General features: G+C 36.5%; 1 long non-coding RNA gene across 1 annotated transcript in view; it reads right to left on the reverse strand.

The window, feature by feature from the left end:
- Window positions 1–2325: 2325 nt before the first annotated feature.
- Window positions 2326–12640, reverse strand: part of LOC106482915 (uncharacterized) — a 115767-nt gene continuing 105452 nt past the window's right edge. The window contains exon 4 of the long non-coding RNA XR_010883587.1: window positions 2326–3504. This is a non-coding gene — a long non-coding RNA (uncharacterized lncRNA). The remainder of the gene's footprint in view (window positions 3505–12640) is intronic.

Raw genomic sequence — 12640 nt, forward strand, 5'->3', positions numbered from 1 at the left:
AACTTTATTAGTACTCCTCTTTATTTAGAAATTGCCTGGTTTGGATACTAAAGCTGCATGGGAATTTTTGAAAATGAATATATTATTTTGGAGTGTTATAATTGGACATCTTGGCTCACCATTTTTTGATAGTTTGTTTTGGGTTATGTACTGTTTTCTAACAAAGGATGGGTGCTCAGAGCACACAGTGCCAAAATTGGAAGCTGAGGGGCCTGAGCCTGGAGTTTCTGTCAGTTTGGGCAGAATTAGGTATTGGTTTGTTTGCTTGTTTCATTTGATGTGGCAGAAAAGGAAAAAGCTAATATAACATTCTTGAGAGAAAGGTAGTTCAGACTTCTTTTATTGAAAGTCTTGTGCTACAAGTATCTGGGTGCCAGCTGCCTCGCATGGAGATACTGACAGAGCTCTGTTCAGCGAGGATACTGGTTCAGAAAATAACCCTGAAAGGAGAAAGGCTTATATTTCTTCCAAGTATCAGTCAAGAAAGAGCAATGACTCTCTTAATCTTTTAAACTTTTTTTTTTTAATTTTAAATGTCAGTCTTTGTCCACTTTTCCAACCTTTCTTCCCCTATTTTTTTTTCTGCAGGTAATTGTCAAATTCTGCTCAAACTTACAAATAATTTGCATCTTTGATAAATTACAGTATTTGTCAAAAAACTGTCATTGCTTTAAAACACTTATGTCCCTGTCTTGAGACACTTCACTTCTGTTTTGCCTAGAGAAGACTTATACTGAGTACTTAGAAGCACAACATCCCTTTACCTCGCATTACCCCGTGAGAGTCTAATATTTCCAATTACAGTAGTTACAAGTTGCTCTGTTCAAACAGTATGGAAACAGAGTATTGTCTTTTCACAGGAGCATGTCACTAATTCTTACTCGAGTACTTTCCCTCCATTCCAGTGCCATGAATACTGCAATCTCCTGTCACGATGTAATATCAGCTTGCTTGTATAGCTAAAACCTGTAAGACATATTTAAGAAACTGATTCTATCACAGATCCAGAATTATATAGAAAGACCATCCCCCTGTTTTGAAAAGGATAGTACCATAGCTGACAATACATGTATTTTCTTATGGTTATAATTGGTCAGAAAAAGGAACAAGATACCCATCTGCAGCAGCACCATCTGCTGGTCCTTAATAATTTTATAAAAACTGGAAGCCTCTGACTGAAAACTGTACTGTTCATCATGGACACTGTTTACCCACTCTTGCTTGTATGGAACAGCCAGTCTGAATGACATATTCTACATTAAGGAGTAGCCCATTCTAGTCCGTAATGATTTTCCTTCTGTAGAGTGGCCAAGAGCTGGCAGGAGCTCAAGTTTCTTTTCATGTGAGGCTGTGGGCTGTGAGCTTTAAAATAGGAATGACAGTCTTCTGCTTGCATTTTGCCTTACCTTAAGATAAAAATAAAAGAAGAATGTGGAAATAATCAACCTCACTTCAAAGTTTAAGGCATAGCATGTGATGCTTGCAATTTGTCTGGATGGATATTTGAACCACATAAAAAACTATGAATTCTGTTCAAAATGTTTTTCCTCAAAAACAGAAGATACATATGAAAATAAAGATATATTAGTCCACATTCTGGATTTTCTTTCCATTGATTAAACTTAAATGATTGTTTTTTAAGACTGAGTAAACAAAGAAAGAATCAAAATCACTGTGTAAAAAGAATGACAGAGAATGAAATTTTACAAATTGAAAGAAAAAGAGTGAGATATTTAAGGTGAAACCTCAGTGTTACCATCTTTGGCTATCTGCATCCTCTAAAAAAGGCAGAGAAGGAGGTTAGGTTCTCTTCAGACCAATTCTAAACTGCTGCTAAAATTAACTGAGGATGCCCAACACAGAAAGGGTACATTTCAAATTATAAAAGATGGTACCCAAAGAATTTATGAACCAAAAGAGTTTGCAAATATATCTGTGGGCCAACCAATATCAACTGTTTCGGCCATCAAACATTCTTTCTTCAAGACTCTATTCACTTCTTTGAAACAAAGAAAAAAGCTAAAATTCAGTTAACATTGTTAACTGAAAAGTTAACTTCAGTTAACTTTTATCAATACCCGGCTTTATGCCAGACTGTTTGCTTCTAGAAATTTATGTTGGAAATATCACAAAAAGAGTTTTCCCACAAGACTTGCAGTATTCCCCAATTTGTGTCAACACACAGTCAAAGAATAGTGTCTTGCTCTTTTACTGAATTTTGGATTCTTGCACAAAGCCAAACCAGTTATGGCAGAATGGAGCTGAATGGCGTGTTTGAGCTAATTCATCTATGCACCATGCATCACCCAAATGGAGGGCTTCAAGAATGCCAAAACTGTTTGTGAATTCAAGATGAATTAGTGAGCAACTTTTAATGAAAATCTACTAAATGTTGCAGAAGTGGTAAAAAATATTTATTTCAGTATTTCTGACACATTTACTTTTCCCACACTAGTAATAAAAGACAAGGAAAGGAAGGATTAGATGCATCAAATTAGTGCTACTGATGGCAAAGGATAAAGAAGTGACTTGCAGAAGGTCTCCAAGAAACCACTGGCAGAAGTAGAAACTGAGGCCAAGCCATAGTGTCACAGTCCAGTTGCTATCAGATAGACTACGGGAAAGGTCATTGAATTTCTTAAAGGCTTAAATGTTTCCTTAATGCAGAATGTAAGCAAAAATACGCTTGATTCTTTTTAGTAGATGACAGGGCTGTAAAAAAAACCTAGCACAAAGCACTGATATATGCTGATCTGTGTGCAAAACTGGAACCAGATATTAAAGGTTTCCCTTGTTGTTAATAATACATTGAACTCAGTCCCCTAATGTCCAAACTTTAGGATACCCAAATCCTTTGAGGGCTTTTGCATGTATGCAGATCCTGCAGCTTTAGCCATCTTTTCATTTGTTAGGAATCCACCCTTGTTTACTATTACAACATGTAGCACACTTCTAGCACTTCACCAAATTTCTTTAAAGACCATTAACAGGAGAGGAATGTTTTGTGGAGCTTGTCAAAACAGCTTAAAAATTATTTTTTCTATTAAAAATGTCATACTGAAACTACAGCTTTTCTCTGAAGCACACAGTTTTGATGGAAATTTCACTAATGAATAATTTATTTTATGATTAACTTATTTTTAAACACATACAGGCTGAATTTTAGGTCAAAATCCAAGAGAGAAGGCTGAGCAGTCAGTAGAGTGGTCTTCATGACCGTCATTTGTGAGATCCATGGTCAAGTTTATGCTATTCTTCAAATATTTTTCCTGCACAGATGAAGCCAGCAGGAGTCTTCTTGCAAAAGGCCATGTAAACACATCCTGATTCTTTCACATCCTACTCCTACCCACCGAATGATAAAGCCTAATACATATTAAATAATTATACAAAGTGGAACTGTAACAGGACAGGTTGAAAAGTTGAAGACTGATTGTGTAGCCAAGAAGTAGGATGTTCACCAGGTGATTCCAGTTTGAAGCATTTTTCTTCTTCCTCATATTTCTGTCCACAAAGACATAAGGAAAGTTCATTTAATTGCAAATCAGAGTAAAGACAATGATAGAAAGAAAACATTATTCGATGCAAGATTATTTTTCCCCTACCCTCTTGATTCCATAATGTTTTCATAAACAGAGATAGCATTTCTCACATGCACAAGCAAATTTGCAAACATTTTCTCCATTTCCCCCAACAGTCCAAAGAGATCTTCCTCTTCTTTCCAAATTCCCTATATAGAATGAACCTACTGACATTCCTAGAAGCCCAACATCAGGATTCTCTCTGACTGTCCAGAAATGACCACTGCTTTAATAGAAAGAATCACAAAGAAAAAGAGGCTAATGCGTGTTTCACTAGGTATATTTTTCAGTATTTGTGCCATAGTTAGTTCATTTGTCAAGAAAACTTTTAAAATAACTGATGATGAGTATATTAAGTGACAATATCTAATGATGAACCATGTATGAATGTAATTCTTTATTATGTCTGAACTTAAAAAAACAAAACTAGATTTCTTTGTCCATACGTCTTTTCTTACAATGTAAAGCATGTGTCTTCCAGAAGAAAATATAGGCAACTATTCCTGAATGACCCATAGTATAGAAATTAATATTCTGGAATATGTTTAGGTTAGCTTAGACTAAGTAAGCCCTCATTAATTTAAAACATTAAAGTATAATACCATGTAATATTTACATTCCCAACCAAACAGCCAACAATGTGTTAAACAGTAGATTAGATAGCATTCATGTGATATTTCTGCCCTTACTCAAGAAAACATCTTGCCATCAATATAACGAAACATTTCACTTCTTTATTCAGTGTTTCTGAGCAGTTTATTTTTTGTGACACACATTTCATTTTACATAAACTAGTTACAACACAACCTGTAAAAGAAATCAATCTCATCAACCTGGAGGGGGCGATTTTTTCATCTCTAGTTTGACAGGAAAGGGTACTGCAAAATGAATTATTGGAGGAAAGATGTGAGGATTACCTCTAAGTACTTGCTGACATGTTCCTCCCAGATGCCCTTTGGCACATTTTCTCTGGGAACAGACTCAAGCTTAACAGAAGACAGGACCAACAGTTAGTGTTAAAGATTTGTCAAAGCAACCTGAACCAAAGCTGTACTATTTTTGGTTTTACCATATCAGTTTACTCCACCTGTAGGTGCTTCCTGACTGTAATGGAATCAGGAAAGCATAATGCTTTCACAAATGCAGATTTTTAAAAATGCAGCATCATTTGTTTTTTGCTTGTTTTAACCCAAAAATATTCAGGAGTGCCATCAGCTGATTGTGATGTCAGGATGAGGGTGGGGTGGGGGTAACTACAAATACCCAAGAGCAACCTTCAGTATGAAGAGGAGAATGCTGAACCATGGGGACCTGAGGGGGTAGCCTTCAGACAGTATGCTCTTCATGCACACTGCACGCTACTCCCTCCAGCCTGACCGGCTCCTTTGTCCATGCTGCAGTTGGAGAATAGGCTCCTTGGTAATTCTCTACTGCTGCAAAAGTACATGGTTGCTGCCTCAATATCAATATATAAATTCCTCTTTTGATTGGGTTTACAGGGAGAACAGTGGCTTCCTTCTTTCATGTATGCATGTACATATGTGTGTAAACATGTACGCATATGTATTTCTTATATTATTCCGCACAACTGCTGCGTTCTTGGGTATCTGATGTGCTCTGGCATAACGGATGAGGGCATTAGGGAAAGCCTTTAAGCCTGGTATCATTTAATAGAAATCTTTATATGTTCCATTTATATTGTTTTATCTAGTCTATTTCACTAATTCATGAGGGAGCGTTCTGCTGTTAGAGTTGCTAACACAGAGAATGAGAGAGAAGTACCACCCCTGAGTAAAAACCTTATTAACAGCTATTCAGTGAATTTAATTCTTTCTGGAATCCTGCCACCAATTACTTTTTGGCATGCTGACTTACATGGTATTTTATACCAGTAGTTGCCATGTGTACACACCATCAGAATTATCCTAATTGGCTGAGCAGCTGGGAAGTTTCAGCCTGACCTGACCTGAGCTCACATTGACTAGAGGAATGAGAGAAACCAAAGTAAAACTTGATGTCAATGTTACTGACAAAAGGGACATCTATCCCCCCCACCCTCAACCTATGAATAATTTATTTCCCTTTTCTCTGTGCCACATTCTAAGCTTGGAGATTCCTGTTTAAGGTAAATGACGTTTAATTTTAAGGAAAATAAAATGCTCATCACGGAAAATTTCCAGTGGTCTTGTAGTGAATGACTCTGCAAAAGCACCATGTATGGAGAAGGACTGAGAGGTGTTTGTGGGGACTTTTAGACATGAAGCACCTAACGGCAGATGTTTTCATAATTCTAGTGAGATCAGTGCAGCTAAGACAATTTTCATTCCGTAGTGGCTCTTACATAATAACTCTTATTCCAGACCAGCAGGGGAACTGTCGAGTCCAGCCAACTGTTTTTTTTGGCAATGACCGATACCATATAGTGAAGAAACAACAATGTACAGTTGTGGACTAAGGTAATGAGGAAGTTACCAAACTTTCAGTGATTGAATTATGTGTTTATAGTATTTGTATCCTTAATTTACATTTACTTTGTGATTTTTTCTATTGTAGCCATACATATTCTTGTACATGAATGTTAGACTTTTTTTGAATACTATTGAGCCCTAACCTAAAAGATAACTTGTAGAATTATTCTTTTTTCCATCTAATGATGAACTGTGTATAAATGTAGTTCCTTATTATTCCTTTGAAAGGGTTACCTTTCAGTTTTATAGACTGTCACAGCATGTCATTAGAAGAGCAGATTTTATTTATTGTTCCTAGATCATTAAGTATTTTGAATACTACCATAATTTCCTTCTTATTGTCTTTTCTCTGATCCTATCAATCTAAGACTTTTATCTCTTTAAATGCTGCTTTATTTTGTTAAGTACTTTCAGAATATATAATGTGCACATTCAAGAGTAGATGAAACATTGACATCTGTATGTCTGCTGCATAATATTATTAAAAAAAGGGGACTTGCTTATTTAATTATAGGCAAAATAGTTTTGTTTCGCATTAAGATCTTTGTCAACTACTTTACTTTTAGAAAATGTCATCTTTAGTTTTAATGTCCATTTTCTCAAGCAATATTTCTATCCATTTTCTTAAAAAATGTTTATATGAAATTTAGATAAAACTGTGCCTCATAGTGACCCCCCCCCCAAAAAAAATGCATCAAAAATTCTAACTTTTTGTCTCCATCTCTATGATCCATTGCTTTTGATGTGAATTGATTTCAAAAATAAAAGTGAATTTGTGTTGCTGGCTTCCAGTGTAAAATTTAGTTATCTTTCCTAGGTATGAGGGACATTAGAGAAATTGAGACTGCAGATAAAATAAGGATTTTATAAAAACATTAAATTAACTGAAAGAGTTCATAGTTGAGGAAGCCCTATTGTTTCAAAGAGAAGAATCTGTTTATATCTGTGTACCAATGTATCTGTAGGGCCCAACTCACTACAGTGGATTGGACTTCATTATCAGTTTGGTTTAACTATTAAAAGTTTAGATTTATGTTTCAAAGTAACTTATTTATTGTCATCTTTACTGAACCTTTTGTTTCCCAAAATAAAGCTGATTTAAAAAATATAATGAATAAAATGGAGATCATGTTGAATCACTGGCAGTTCTCTTTCGTTTAAACAGTAGCAATGGACAAAAAGGCACTAGACTGATTTTGTGATTTTGTATGGTAGTGGGGGCTAGTATTTGTGGGTAGTGATTTAAGTAACAGCAGGAGCTTGTTGTTCAAAAATTATATACATGTATAAATGTGTATCACTATATGTATATATAAATGAATAATTTATTCAAACAAATCTGCCAGCATTAATTAGATAAATTATTCAATACAAATAATTTGGCAAATTTGAGTGACAACTCACACTTAGCCTATAAAAAGGATCTTATGAAGTAGCAACTAGTGTGTTACAATGAAGTTTTAAATTTTATTTTTTAAAAAGAACTGAGCACAATAATTTGCATTTGACTAAGTCATAATTTCTAGGGAGGCATTTAGTTTTAATCTGAAGGCACAGCAAAATGAAGATTTAAATGTTCCCTTGGATATTTATGTCAATGGTCAGTCTCCATCAATGGAAAAAGTCTGTGACTTCTTTACGCTGGGTATCTCAGAGTGCAAAGCAGGCTTCCAAATGATTTGGTTACAGGTGCCCGATTCTTAGACCAAGCCATATTTTGCCTACAGTAGTCAGTATTATAATTTCTTGGCCTATTAATTAACATTTAGTATACTTAGGCTCTGGGTCTAAGGAAGACTACATCACTGTGCGCTGAATGAATAGTAAAAGACAACGCTTGCCCCAAAGAGCTTGCAGGCTGAAAGGGCTCATGATCTAAAACCTTTGGTTGAGGAATTGAAGTAAAGATACTGAAGTGCTAACAAAAAAATCATCTCATTCAGTCAGTTGAAAGGGAAAGAATTTGAGACAGGGTTCACTGGAATAGAACCACTACAAAACAACATTGTCTAGAAGAAATTTTAAATTCAGATGCGCATCACTTACACTCATTGATCTCAATGAGAGTTGTCTGCCTATTGCAGAGAGCAGAGTTCATCTTAAGCAACTTAGGCAGCGTTCCTAAGTATTGCTTTGTAAGTTGTACAAGGCTTACATTATTCCTGGGTTGACAAAAATAACAGATGAGACACTTCCGCCCCTCTGCCCTCTTTGGCTTTTTGCCATTATAGCCATTACTGAAACACATTGCCCAATTCTCATTATACGGATGAGGTCACATCTCAGCGTGTGTTATAATATTGTGATGGAGTTTTGGAATTAATTTCCTGGGTGAATCAGAAATGTATAGTTCACTTAAGGCATGTTCCAAAATCCAGTGAAATTAGAGGAACTCTTTAATGAAAGTTGGATCAAGCCCTCTATCTTTTACCACTTAGGAAGAAAGAAATACGCTTTCAGCCGCGTATCCAGCCTCGTTAAAAGCAGCATCAAAATGTCTTACCCATTGAGTTTTGTATGGAGCAAATATAAGATAATGCATAAGGAGAACAGAAATCGGAAAATATTTGCTAATTTATGATCCATGTGAAAGTAGTTGCTATGGGGCCCTGTGAGATAATGGTCTGTGATTTTCTGTGATCCTCCCTGCCGTGGGGTAAGCAGTGAATACAAAGGGTGATTTGCGGCCTGATGCCCATGCCGGTGAGGGGTGAGGCAGCGCCCAGGGCGAGGCGGAGGTCTCACCACTCGACATTGCTCCACCCGAAACGACACCTGGGGCGAGGCGGGAGTCTTGCAGCCTGGTGGTGTTGCTAAGGGCAGAAGAAAAAAAGGCCAGCAGCCATTGACACCCTCTGCTGAGCTCGACAAGGACCAAACATCCCACAGTGTTTGACCCAGCCCCGTCTCGCCAAGAGCATAAATTCAGCGCATAAACGTTCCTCCATTTCGAGGATGAGAACACCAACCTACGGCCGGGCCGACGGGCCTGCACCTCTCTCCTCCCCAAAACAGGGGTGCCTTTTTGGCAAGGTTTGCACCTCCGACAACATCGGACGTTACCCCGGGAAAAATACCATTGTTGAAAGCGCTTAATTATCGGTTTGAGCTCAGAACAAGTAGAATTTGTTGCAGTAAGTGCATTTATCACCGGCAATCCTGAACCTGTTGATCTGTCGCTTTAATAAATTGTCTATTTTGATCAACTTTGTGAACCTGATCCAGTGAAAGCCCTTTTGAGGAGGGCTCTGGCAGGCAAACGTTGATTACCCCTTTCCCTCCCTTCACACAACAGTAACAGGCCCTCTATACTTGTCAACATTCAAAAAACTTGTGCATTTTCAAATGATAGATAAACAAAAAAGAAAACCTTCAAGAATCATGAGGGTGATAAATACACATAAAGGATTGAAAGTGCCGTTAAAAACTCTACCCTCAGCTTATAATATGTTCTTTGATTTCAGTTTCAGTAAGAGAGAAAGCTTTCTATCTTACACACACTATTAAAACAAACAAATACTAACATGATGTATAATTCGATTTACCAGTAAATCCAGTAAAACACTGTAGTAGGATTCAGGACTACCTTATATTCCTAACAAAGGAAGAAATAATTCTAACAGACTCAAAGAAGTGCTTTCAAAGTGGGCTACTTAAAAGTTACTCAGAAAAAGTTGGAAGGTGATTATTTGAATTGAGAACTTGGGACCTGAATCAGAAACTCAAGGAAAATATTTGTATTCCACTTTTGATGTTTTCTGTCCATTTGCACTGACTAAGATAAAGTTCTCAGTGGAAAAAATGTGGCTGGTTTGTTGTAGTGGCTGTGTATTTTCTATTTTGAAATGTCCCATCTTACAAGACATCAAATAGACAATATAAGACATCTACCTCCAGTGTCTATGTAAGTCCAGAATTTTATAGCAAGAACAAATTTAGCTGAAAACACTGTCAGATACTTTGGTCACAACTGAAGCTGATTGAAAGTTACAAATATATTTTTAAGGGAAAAGAAAGAAAACTTAAAGATATCTTTATTTCAAATAGACAGAAATTGCACTTTTTTTTTTTTTGCAAATAGTATGCAACATTATAAAAATCATCAAAATGATTAATCTAAAATACATAAAAATACTTAAAATTAAAGTGTTCGTGTGTGTATATCCATTTATATATATGTATACATATATAAGCTTATTCTCACTTTCATAACCTCATTCAAAATAATAGCAAGATAAATGACTCTCAGTATTAATAAGAGTGAGGCCTTATGTTTTCCAGTGGCAGAGGGTGGGTCAGTACCTTAGTGTAACATTTGACATACTGAACAGACGGAAATGCACAAGAGCATTTTTTAGGGAGGAGTAGGTACAGGGATTAGATCTCAGGGAAGAGCCTCGGGTCAAAATCCTTAGCCTGCATGGAGAATGTAAAGCTCTGCTGCCTCTGTCATGCAACTTTGCATTTGCACTCAGGGCAGGATTTATGAGAAAATGACAGAGTCCTTCAAAGGTTCTGGCTTGCTTTTTAGGTTTCTTTCCTTTAGCAGTCTCCTGTAAACAATAAAACCCAGGGAAGGCTCTCCCTGCTGACTAAAGAGATGAAAGGCTCTTTTGGTGAAAAGTCTGTTTAAAAAAAAAATCAATTCTATCTAGAAACAACAAGTAAAAAGGCTTGAATTCCAGGGGCCTCAATCTCAAATTCATCATTTTGTCTGCAAATATTTACTTATGAGCCTTTGCCACAGACAGTGGCATTTGGGAGAAGATCAGTATTGTCTTCTGGTCTATAAAACACTGTATTAGATATGATAATGGACCTAGAGAACATGATCCAAGTCTTGTGAGATCTACATTGTCACACTATGAATGTGAATCTCCCTGGGTACTTTCAATTTATACTCAGTCAGCCTAAGCCTCAGCTACCCTCAATTTATGCTCAGCACAGACAAAAAAGTGAAATAGAACAAAATCTTTAAGTCATGTGTCTGCTTCTCTGACCTTGTGATATCCAAGACCTGTAAATGCCCTTCTTTATAATCTAGGGCAGCCTAAAGTCTCACCTACTTTCAATTATGCAAACTGCAGGGACTGCCTAGAAACAGAGCAGCAGCAAAAATCCTGACCTGTTTCTCCTTGCCAAAGCAATTAATAGAAGGGCTGGGGACCGGATAAGAAAGGCCATGCAGGGGAAAAAAAACAGAGATGAGTCAAGCCCTCGACTGGAAATCTGAGAATTAGAAATGCACAGTAATGTTAAGGTGTATGTCTGCATCTTATCTTTCAGTTACTAAACACTAAGATACTAAGAATGAAGACCTAGAAAGCAGACATGATGACTTATCAGTATAAGCAATCACCAAGACTCAGACTTTGACATGCATCAGTACAAATATTACTTTTTCCTTCTTCAAAAAGCACCTGACTCATGTAGTGTCTCTCTTAGATGAAATGAAACATATTAGTTGATGAGAATAGTCTACAATAGTGAGCCATACCTCTCATCCATCTGACACTGTGATTGCTTAGAATATGAGAGTATTTATGCAGCATAGTGCTCATGTGAAGAGAAGAATTCTATGGACAAAATTTTGTAGAAAAATTACATGAACTGGATATTAACAGTGAAAAAACAATACAGACACAGCATACAACTTTGATTAAATCTTCCTCACCTTGTTTCATCCATTACCTGAGATGATTACCTTGGAGAAGCCATATAGAAATTCAATAATCTTTCTGAAGATTTTTTTTTCATAATACCTACTTTGCAAAATAGTGCCCAGTGGTCATTTGTGTAACTTTCATTGTGAGTGTGCCAATCTTCAAAGACTTCTGTTCTGTTCATTCCCAGCTGTGATTCTTTCCAATTTAGGTAAACTGAACTGATAATCTCCAATGTATATGCTTTAGGATTTTTCCTTTTCTTTGTTTTTCTTTTTTTTTTGGGGGGGGGGTCCATATGTCCCTTGTTAGCTCACTGTCCTACATTGAACCTAACAATGAACCATCTGTTCATTGTCAGCTCTCATGTGGCTCATTATTATGTGTTACTTATGATGCAGTAGTGCATATTTTTTATGACAAGTGTAATAGCATTGCACTGCTATTGTGTCAAATGCCATGCTAACAAAGCAGATTTTGTTAAAAGTACTGGAAATAAAAGTAGATTTCAAACTTCCTCATATCAAGGTTTGTTTGTATTTAAAAACAGATGAAGCTGGAAATGTTTTCGTCTGGAAATTTTGTCAATTGTCTGGAATCTTAATGATATCCTGGAACTGAAATTTGGTTAATCTACAATAAAGGTCTCGTCTAAAGTTTAAGGAAACAAATGTAAATCATCCTATTGTCTGGGAGAAGCTACCTTGAGAAGAAATGTTGATGACCATCTCATATAAATAATTCCAGACAAAATAGGAAAGGCTAGGGAAACTGCAATTGTTACTGGTTTTGCTTATACAAACCACCATCCCATTTGTCCCTAAACTCACCTAAAACTAGGAAGATGAAAGTTGCAGTTTCTTTCATTTTCTTTAGTGGCTCCAAGGTAACTTATCTCCACTTTTGGTATGAAACAAGAAAATTCCCA

The sequence above is a fragment of the Apteryx mantelli genome, chromosome 2 (genome assembly GCF_036417845.1).
Source record: "Apteryx mantelli isolate bAptMan1 chromosome 2, bAptMan1.hap1, whole genome shotgun sequence".
Lineage (NCBI taxonomy): Eukaryota > Metazoa > Chordata > Aves > Apterygiformes > Apterygidae > Apteryx > Apteryx mantelli.